This window comes from Adiantum capillus-veneris, chromosome 27 (assembly GCF_014529385.1).
Source record: "Adiantum capillus-veneris isolate H3 chromosome 27, ASM1452938v2, whole genome shotgun sequence".
Lineage (NCBI taxonomy): Eukaryota > Viridiplantae > Streptophyta > Polypodiopsida > Polypodiales > Pteridaceae > Adiantum > Adiantum capillus-veneris.
In genome coordinates this window covers 142,264,933-142,276,477 of record NC_140957.1, presented here as the reverse complement: position 1 = coordinate 142,276,477, position 11,545 = coordinate 142,264,933, and positions in this window count along the sequence as shown.

Here is an 11,545-nt window from a genome sequence, read left to right as displayed (position 1 = left end):
TTATAGCTCGTAATAGTTACAAATTTATATGTATAAGAGGATATTTTTTATTTTAAATTATAAAAAGGTAAGTTTGTACAAAAATAGGGATGGCTTTATTTGTAATTAAAATGTGTAGAGGGGACCCTTTATTAGCCTTTGATCACATGTGATACATATAAATTTTCAAGGTGCACCCTTGAGTCTATCTCTCTAAGGAGGTGATATTTTCTTGTAATGCCAATGTGTTGTGCCACAGTACTTGACACCAATGCAAAGAGTCACCTAGAAAGCCTACATCACCTCTCCCAACATATTAAAGAAATATGGATCGAGGCTATTGAATGTTGGATGTAAGTAGGTCATAATATTGTGCATGTACAAATGGCCATCCACCCAAAGGTTGATATAGTGTCACCAACAACATGGAATTTCTGTGATGATATTTGTCCATTCACACTGCATCTTCTGGTGAAAGCTCCATGGACAAGCAAATATGTAAACTTGTGGTGTATGGAGTACATGGTGAGGGAGGTTGCAATATTATTGAGCAACATGGAAAATGATCCTAAGAAAGCAAAGAGGGAAGAGAGAGGAAAAGGGGGAGGAGGGTACATGTGTTTCTTTTAGGAGGGAAAGATAATTTTCAAAAGATAAATAAAAAAACAAGTCCAAAAATGTTATTTTTAACATGCATAAGATTTAGGGAGAAATCTTAGGTAGAAAATAAGTGAAAATAAATTTTTGAGATATCACTTTTTGGACCTTTGTTATGCAGTTTTTTTATGATGTGTCACGAGAAAGAGAAAGGAGGGAGTATTTAATGTCACACCCTCCTTTTCCCCTTCACTTTAAAAAAGGAAGTGAGATAAAAGGACTTTTTAAATCCACACCCTACATGAGCTTTTAAAGAAGGATAGTGAAGCTTAATAAAAACTAGCTTCACGAATGCTTTGTCTCCTTAACCCTCGAAAACATTATCTTTGATCCCTTAAAATCGGGGAGTCTTATATGGACCATACAAAGTTCACATTTCTCCAAATGGGTGGCCACAAATGGCCTTGAAAATGCCCTGTCCTTAATATTTAAGTTACATTCAGTGTTGATGTTGCTTCATTGATATATCAATAAGTATATGCCTAGGTATTTGCATTGATATATACATCAAAAATATTGGTGACCATACTAATGGTCATACTAGCATCCATATTGTATTTTTTTGGGCATAGTGTAGGTTTCTTTGTTGCAATTGCTAGAGATGGCCTTGTGGTGGACATATGTAGTAGTTGCTATATGGAAACCCCATAGTCTACCCAAAAAAGGAGCAATATTTTCCTTTTCCTCTACCTAGATTTATGCTTATGGCCACATATTGTTGTAAACATCTTGCTAGCATGTGCATGCATACACAAACACACACCTCATTCAAACCAAAGAGAAGGTGGGAGGAATAAAACAAGTAATATCATACATATATCTTTTGAAAATAAGCAACAAATCAACCACATAATTTTTAAGCATGCCTATAAACAATATCAATACCATCAACAACCATAAAAGTTTTATGACATGAGCACCAATAGAAGCTTGGCCAAACTTTTACCAATAAAAACATGTAGAAGGTTGGTGCTTTAAACACCATAAACCCTTCCACTAGAGGAATGCAATCCATAAGTACAATGAAAAAAGTATCATGTAGCCAATGGATGATGTATCAAAACATAAGTGTAGTGAAAATAAAATTTTAGTAGCGAAACATATGTACATCATGTACCAAAATGTAAACACATCACCAATAGAACATAAAAGAAGTACAATGACAAAAGCATCACTATGGAATACTGTATGACTCAGTCATATGACAAAATTAGCACTATGGCATTCCATATCACCAATTACATCCCAAAAAATGGTACAAATCCCATGAACCAAGGCTAGAACTATATCTCATGCCATAGGTGGGTGGTCCACCACTTGGCCATTTTGACCATTAAATTTAAGTGTATTCAATAGTTGGCCATCATAACACTTCTAGTTTTACACAAGGTTTGTGGCATGAATAGACTCTAGATCCACCACTTGACCATTCTAACCTTGAAATTTCACATAAAGTGTGTGAAAAAGGTAGGTCTTATACCCACCACTTGGCCATTCTAAGAAAGTCCTAGAAGGTGAGTGCATGCAAGCTCCAACAATTGGCCATTCTAACCATGTTCTGGAAAATGGATGCAATGGTGGATGTCCCCTAGATCTATATGCTTCCACCTTTAAACCAATTGTGTGAGATAGGTAGACCTTAGATCCACCACCTAGCTATTCTAACCAAGCATTTGCATCCAAGATTCACCACCTAGCCATTGTAACCAAGCCTTGCAAGGTGGATGCAATGGTTGGTTTCTCCTCCATCCAACACCTTGCAATTTTAGACAAAATATGTGGGTTAGGTAAGCCCGAGATCCATCACTTGGCCATTCTCACCAAGTCTTAAATGTGGATGCATCCAACATCCACCACTCACCCATGCTAGCCAAGTCTAGGCAGGTGGGTGCATCCAAGATCCACCACTTAGCCATTCTAATGATGTCTTGAAGTTTGGTGCATTTAAGGTCCACCACCTGGCCATTTTAACCAAGCCTTGAAGTGTGGATGCATTCTTGACACTTCAAATAAAGTTTTTGAAAAAGGTACATCCTAGATCCACTACTTGGCCATTCTAACCAGATCTTGAAATGTGGATGCAGTCGTTTGTGTGTTCTATATCCACTACCTTCCAATTTTAAATAAAGTGTGTGGGATAGCTAGACCCTAGATCCACCACTTGGACATTCTAAGCACTCTTCCCTTGACCTTAGAGCCACCACTTGGACATTCTAACCAAGTATTGAAAGGTAAATGCAATGGTTGGTGTCTCCTAGATCCACCTCATTGGAATTTTGAACAAAGTGACTTCAAAATTTCCCAGCTCAAATTCAAGTTTTCTCGCTTGAATTTGAAATTTCCTGCCTGAATTCAAATTACTTGGCTCCAGTTCAAATTTTGTCGCTTGAATTTTCTTGCTTAAATTAAAAATTTCCCACCTAAATTTAAAGTTTCTTGCAGAGTGAAACTCAACCCCGAGATCCACAACTTGGCCAAACTTAACATATAAGCACTTGTAAAGAAAACATATGCATGCCTCATGAAGATGTTACAACATGAGAGCAAGGTCCACCACTTGTCCAATCTTAATTTTAACTGGAACCTCAACCCTAAACCCTAGGTCCAACTAGCATCCTAGGTGAAATTAGTATGATAGCTGGTCTCCTAGATCCACCTCATTGGCATTTTGAACAAAGCAAATTCAAACTTTCCCACACACGAATTTAACTTTTCTTGCTCGAATTCAAATTTTCTCGCTTGAATTTGATTTTTTTTGGCTTGCATTCAAATTACCATTCTTTAGATCAAATTTTCCCACTTGAATTTTCCCACTTGAATTCAAATTTTCTTGGCTAAAGTTAAACTTTCTTGTAGAGTGAAACTCAAACCCAAGATCCACCACTTGGCCAACCTTAACATATAAACACTTGTGAAGAAAACATATGAGACCATGCCTCACAGAGATGTTACAACATGAGAGCAAGGTCCACCACTTGTCCAATCTCAGTTTCAATCCGAACCTCAACCCTAAACCCTAGGGCCAACTAGCAGCCTAGGTGAAATTAATATGATAGCTGGTCTTTCTTTATTTTTAGATATTTTCTCATTTAATCCTACTAGGTCTTTGTCACTAAGCTATAATACCTTTGTTGAAGAGTAGACTACTGACACTACAGGTAATCATCAGGCCAAATTTGGATTGTATATGTGATGGAACATGGACCACGACACATGTACCTCATTAAAATCTTTGGCTGAGATTTGAGCAGTAGGTAGTTGAGACATAGACAAACACTTTTCCCAAAAGAACCAAATGCAAAAAACTGCAAAAAGTTGTGGGACGGGTGTCTAACCTCACTCCTATCTTATTGCAGACATAATGAGAACCACAAATATAATTTTCAATCCATGGGACGAAGTTGACTCGACTAGTGCATAGAGGCTACAAGAAGTTGTCAATCTCTTGGAAAACAACAAACACCTCGCATCTACCTTAAGCTACACTCAAATGACTGAAATCACCAAAAGCTAATCGCTCATCAACAAACAAATCACATCCATTACAGAATCAAATGACATCCAAACGTTACAAAACTTCTAGGACATGTTTATAGGACCTAAGAACACATGCTTATGGTCTCAAATCTCACTTTAGGTCAAGTGAAAAAATACAATTATTAACAATAGTGAGTTTTTGACCTAGTCATTTTCGACCCAGAATGCATCTAAATGCTTAGCAATGATGCCCCAATACCTCGCCTATACTTAGTTTATGATTTTAAAGCTTAAATTCCTTCTTATGATGAAATTAGGCCACGGATCGGTGATGCCAAAAGCTACGGATGACCATGAAATGCTTACGTCAATGCATGGAGCTCTTACCTTTGGTTGCAACACAACAGATTGCACTGCAATGTGACAATTGAGAAGGGAGTAGGAAGCGTGAGAAGGAGAGAAGTGAGCGCCATTAGCTCACGCTGTGTTTCTATTATCCAAAACTCATGAAAAACTTACAAATATTGACTTTTATATCTTAGCCAAGGTTTTTGTGGTCAAACTAATAATCTGGGAGCTCTAACTAAAGACAGGTTGATACAATCTGAAAGCTTGTAGCCCTGGATCATCAATTACAATGTTTATCTAAAAAGTAGGAGTTAGAACATTCCCAATTTATCAATAATAAGTATTTTTACAAGAAAAGCTCCAAAAAATGTGATCCGAGTTAGCTTGCTGCTAACATTCCCCCTCCTCGACTGTTTCGTCCCTTGACACAGCATCATGGACTAAAGTAGTCTTTGGGTTGACGGCTAGCAAGGCAGTCTTTAAGCACATGGAGTGCTTTCTCATATCTGAATCTTCTCTCTTTGTCAGAAACTTGCAAGAATTGCATGGCGACTTTGTTTTTAAGCTCAATGGCTAAATAACCAACAAATCTGGATGTGAGGTTGCTTATCACTGGCCCAAATATCTTCGTTCGCCAAGTGAAGAAACCTGTATAGAACGCTTCTTCAAACGCCAAAATTTTGCTAGAGGGCAAAAACATGCATCGTACGTAGAAGCCGAAAAGGACTTCCTCGGAAGGCTATCTACTTAAGTTATAGCAGAGACCTTTATTGCCTTTGAGGAACGGCATCCATGGCGCTCCTGCTTGCTCTGGCGCGTGAAAAGCTTGAATACATGTAAGCACCATTCTGCAGATCTTATATAGCATGGCACATGAGAGGTCAGGGAGGCTCTTGAATAAAGTCATGGCGCCCGTTAGGGTTTTCACCATGTATTCCTTTGTTGCCAATCTTGCTCAGGAGCTGGAAATTGTGGATAGTTCAGCGATGTAGGCCGCTTCTTTCTCAGTGCTTCATATGCTTGCCATGTCCTTACCCTTGGTACAAGACCGACAGGTGCTCTTGTGAACAAAATCAGATATCATGGATTCTTGTTCAACCAGCTCTTTCTCCACTTGGGGTGGACATCCTTTGTGCTTTCTGCCTGCATATCCTTGTATAGTCTTTCTTTTACCTGTAATAGCTCTACCTTGATCAAAGGGTATGGCAATGATTGTTGATGCCACTGTGCATCGATTTGGTTGGGAGTGAGTTGAGTTATATTGACCGAGTGAAGAAGTCTCAACTCCCAATCCATTGTTGCTTTCCACTCTGTATCTGTTTCCTGGGAAACCTGGTCCTTTAGGGCATCTTCCTCAGCTTTAGAAAGTTAGACCATGGGCACTTGCTCAACATCAGCTAGTGATACTTGAAAATCATCACTTCCTTCTAGCCCTTCCGCTGGCTATGTTTCCATCTCAGCAAAAGAGAAGGAGGGAATATCAACAGCTGCTTGCTCCGTGGGACCTATTTCTTCCTGTGTCTCTGGTTGTCCCTCTCGCAGCAACTGATTGACTCTCTTTAGTTTAGCTATCTCTTTGAGCATGTGTTCTTCTCGTTGTACCCGCATCAGTGCAAGGTCTCTTCTTTGTGATTGTCTAGATTTAGCTCTAGCTTGAGCTCCTTGTTTCTTTTTTTCAAAGTCTTATAGACTTCATCTGTACCTTTGATCAAGGCAACAATAGGATTTTCTCTCATCTGTCTCAAAAAAGCTACCTGATCATTAATCCTTTGCTTTGAGTATTACAAAGAAGCATTTGCTACATTGAGCTACACTTGGATCTTTTGTACTAACAGAGTCATGGTTAGGAGTTCATTTGTTACCTCTGTCAGCTATTGATCTTTGGTCTTGCAAACATCAGATAGTTTGGTTAGAAGTTATCCCAATTGCTCTATTTCTTTCTGCTGCTTCTCTTTTGCAAGTTGGTGTTGTTCGGCTTCAGCTTTCAGCTCTTGGACTTATCTTTGTAGATCTAAGATGATATTCATCTTGTCATGTAACTCTCCTTATAGAGCATCGATGAACAGCTCAAGAGCTCTAGCCTTAGCACTGCGGCTAAGTGCTACTGTTCCCATTTTTTCAGTCATCATCTGCATATGCTTGGCATATTCATTTACTTGCATGATGTCTTTGTCATTTGTTTGCCATTCTTCAGATGAAAGGGCAAGGGAAGTGACATGCTCATCACCACCCAGCCATGCCCTATATAGGCCCTTGGCCTTCTAAATATAGGAACCCCCTTGACTGCATGTTCGTCCTGGCCCTTGGCCCTAGCCCTTGGCCCGGACTGGTCGTACCCTTGTCCTGACATTACTTCCCCCTTGGAGAAGTGTTTTCGTCCGCAAAAACACAAGTGATGGTATCTTCATAAGAACACTTATGTTTTCTACCATTATATCCCACATGGATCCAACGGTTCATTTGAGCAGAACCCGGTTCAGTAGTAGGTTCAATGAAACCAAGAGTAACATCCTGATATTCGTTATTGTTGTCCATTTGTAACCATCTGATGGTACCGGTTCCTATCCCAACGTAGTGTGTAGACTCCATTTAGAACGCTCATGAGCATGGTAAACGAGTTTATCACAACACAGGTGTACCAAAAGAGTACCTCTTGTCACTTTCCATGAAAGTAACTTGCTGACATAACTTAGCAGCCAATTTTAAGTCCTTGACTTGGTCTCAATTTTCATCATCAGTAAACAACCCCACCCTAACGAGTGTTCAAGGTTGAGAACCTGAGTTATACATGAAGAGACTAACTAGTCGCAACATGCGTTAACTGATAGTAAGTACTCCAACAAGAGCAATAAATGCTTATGAATTTGATTTCTTGGTGCTAATGTACGCACTTTGCATATCCTTTAGCCCAAGATTACACTTTGTAATCTGTCAATCCCCTTGGATACTGACAGTACTGAGGTGTGTTTCCCCCACGGTTTAAAGACAGTCTTCCCAGACGACTGGTAAACGGGGAATCACAAGAGCGTACATTGTTGATGAATCAACAATGTTCGGAATAACCATTGTGGTTAACGTGAAAAAATCCACAAACACCCAAACCGAGTCATGACCTCTATTGGTGATTAGTAGACTCAAAAGTAATCTCATAGAGATAGTGCACATAGAGTGCAAAATGCTTCATAAGCAACAACCTGAGGAATATGCATGACGTTCCAAATCAGCGTTTGCTAAACACTAGGGCCCATAGCACCTAGTGTGCATGCATTTAGCAAAAACTAACCCGAAATTGTATATCCATAAAGATCCTTGCCAATACTTATGGCAAATGTGATGCGCCTAGCACACATTAAAGAAACTAAATACTTTCAGTTGGAATCTTTGTGCAAGCCTTGCGGAAATGTCTGAACCATAATAGAAGGTGAAACAGTGATCACTTCTAGGTACAAACGATGAAACTTTTTCATTTACAATTGAGAGCCTTGCTATATGTATAAACAACCATCTGTCATGTTGTTTAGCAGTACTTGTACCTTAACAAGTCAGTCTAAGTATCCGACAATTTCTGGCCACAAAATTGCTCGTGATACGTCGTGCTAAAAATGGTCTAGAAAACAGATGTGACCAGCACCTAGGGACTTTGCTGTGACACAGAATTGAAATAATGGCGCTAGTGTCAGTCCAGAGACTCATATTCTCCACATGTGGAATATGTCTCAACTAAGGATGGCTGAAAAAGAACATCCTACCAGTACAATATGTACTTGTGTGTGGAGGTAGCTCTAAACACTTTACGACAAGAGTGAGAGGGACCCTCATTATCTTGCTCCACACTGGCTAAACCGAACTCCTGGAGTTCCTAGACCATGTTGTATCCCATGTGACAACATGTGCCAAATTGAACCCTACAAGTAGGTTCTTAACAGCATAATGCAGAAAAATAGATTGGACACTTGGCCCAAAATACTTTGTGTCGACATGCCCTTGGCATGGCTCTGTAATATTCAAGCGTATTTATACGTCTTGAAAAACCAAGTAAAGCATACTGAAAAAGGAATAACACCAAATCAATAAATACGTACCTGGAGATTTGAACGTAATGTTCACTTACCCGTATTCAAACGGAGAGGAGCACGCCTCCTACCTGAAAAAACAAACAGTATTGCACTGGGAACCGTAGGTGTAGCCTTCGCAATCCAACCCCTTTGGTTAAATCTACGTAGTCAAACCCCTTGGTAAGACCCTTTGTAGAAACTGCTCAACTAGCAGGTAACGGTAACCAACATAGTTAACCGTGTACATAATGATTGGAATCAACTTGAAAAGTTGAGTTTGTCCGCTACCGCATGGTAGATTGTAGAATTCTCTCCTTGAAATTCTAACTGGGAGAGATCAAACTGTGATCTTCAATGCCTATGGGTGATTTAGCAGTCACCCGCCGGGTCGTACCCCAAAACAGTATGTCCATAGACACTCCGTAATGACAAGACTCTTGCTTGTCCATGAACGTTGATGTATACTTCCCTGGGTAGATTTGTTCGATCTTGAAAACAATCACCCAAAGAATGCCAATAATTGGGTCTTACCCTTGGTCAGGCTCTTAGCCTGTGTGGCTCATAGCCCTTATGAAAATTAGTGGTCAATGGATGAACCGATGAAGACTAATTTGAGTAGCATCTTAGCCACGTGTTAGTTGAGAGTTAGAGTACCTTGGCTCAGGCTGACTCATGAGCAGAACACGTATCAAAATCTTCTTAGAAGATTTTCATTTTTCCCTTAGAGAGAGAGAGAGAGAGAGAGAGAGAGAGAGAGAGAGAGAATAGCATGCTGGGCTGAGGATCTTTCCTTAAGGTTGTAGAGTGTGTACCCAAGCTGTGTGCCCTGACGCATCTTATGCCTGACTTGCAGCTTATCGTAGAAGCAGTACACCATTTTCTGGTATGACTCTCTCATCAAGAGATGTAATAGAAAAACATAAAACTCATCCCGACCCACCTACCTTGTAGGGGTTGTGACTGGATGAGTATGACTTAGCATTGGCACTTTACATGGGAATTAAGTCCAAATTTTTGGTTCTGTTTAGTGTTGTTGTGCGTTGACAACAACCAGAAATCATGTTAAACAATCCAAAACTTATCTGGTCCTTGACAGAGTGTCTGATGTTATAGCGGAAGCGGAAGTCACAAGGCGGTAGAATTAAATCCACCTAAGTAGCATGCCGTGCATACAGATTTTTAAGCCCTTGGCGAGAGTGATGGCCTCAACGTGAGAGGCAAAACCCGAAGTGCCTTGCACAGTCTAAACTGGTAGGGATTCTGTGAGGTGATGTTCTCTATTTTTGCCAATTTTTTCCAACTTGTGTGCCACTGCCCATGATGCCAAAGTCATTGGGCAATACCTTGGCATGAGGGAGAAGCCGTGCTTCATGTAAAACTGGTCGTTGCTGTAACCAGTTGTCCTGAGAGTTCATAGGATTAACTTGCTCACAAACGGCTCATAGCCATATTTGGCTGTCGGATAGATGGCTCATAGCCATATCTGTTGGGCGAGTGGGAGCGGTCATATACAGAACGAGTGGAACTTTTTTATATACACAACTCGCCCTTTTGCGCCCTATATGTCCGTCGGGTACGAAATAAAATAACTTGCAAGCACATTGCCTAATCCCTCCCAAATCCGTATGCTCATAGCATATGCAAAACGGGAGAAGCCGCAATGCAAGATCCCAAAATGGAAGCCGTGCTTCACCAAAATTTGTAGTTCTCATTGATTTTGACATACAAAGAACATGAGAAAAAGAATCGACCTTGTCGAGCAATTTCAATTGGGATGAACTAATACGGTGTGGCAAGCATTCGATAATAGCTGCTAGAAATAGTGAGAAGGAGTTGGACATTCCGAGTAACGTGTCCCCTACTTCATGTCGAGCAGCAGGATGTGCCAATTTCTGTGAGAGTCCAAAAACACAACAAATTTGGTATGCATTGGCATCTAATTAAACCACTGTCAAACTGTGCATCAATTCAAGGTGGTATAGACTCAAGCCATGCGTGAGTTTAATTGACATTGTTCCTATGTCAACAATGTATGCCAGTAACACCATAGTAGATGCATACATTTAACAAATACTTATCATTTTCAAAGTCAATACAAGCCGTGCTTGTCTGCAATCTTCAAAAGTTTAATGCGGTATGTCATGCATTATTCAAATTGTGCAAATGATAAGAATATTGCGGACACATAAACCGTATGCCTTGCTGTAAAAAACCTTCAAGCCATGCTCGAAAATCCAATAGACCCCTTGGGCGGCAATCACGGTCTTGGGTTAGTGGCAAATGATACTTCTTCAATCTGCATCCACTAATCCAATTTGGCATTTCTTCTCCGTCTAATGTAGCAAGCTTGACGGCCCCACTTGGTGATAGATCTTTAATCACAAGAGGTCCCATCCCTCGCCTTTTAAGTTTTTTGGCATGCTGTTTTAGAGTGTATACTAGGACAAAGTCCCCAATCTTAAACTCTTTAGTTCGCACATGCTTATCAAAGAACTCTTTTTGTTACCTATTCTGAGCGTAGATTGAAGCCACCGCTTTTAAGCGAAGCTCATCTAGCTTTTCAAGGTCGTTTATTCTATCTGAAAGCTCATGTCCTGTCCACTCTAATTCCTTAGCTACTCTCAATGTTGGAATTATAAATTCTATTGGTAAAATAGCATTCAAACCGAAACCATGTTATATGGGGCCGTTCCTATGGATGTTTTATATGCTACCCTATACGCCCATAATGTCGAATGCAATTTCTGGTCCCAGTCTATTCTCGACTCAGATACAATCTTTGTAAGGACCGTGCATATGGTTTTGTTCGTCGCTTTAGCTTGTCCATTGGCTTGTGGATGATATGGAGCTGATTTGTGATGTATTACCATGAATTCGTCTAGAAGGATCTCTATCACTTCATTTATGAAGTGTGTGCCTCAATCACTCACAATTTCTATTGGTAATCCATATAGTACAAAGACGTATTCATACAGAAATTGTGCCATGGTCCTGGCATCTGCTTTTTGAGTTGCTTTTGCCTCAACCCA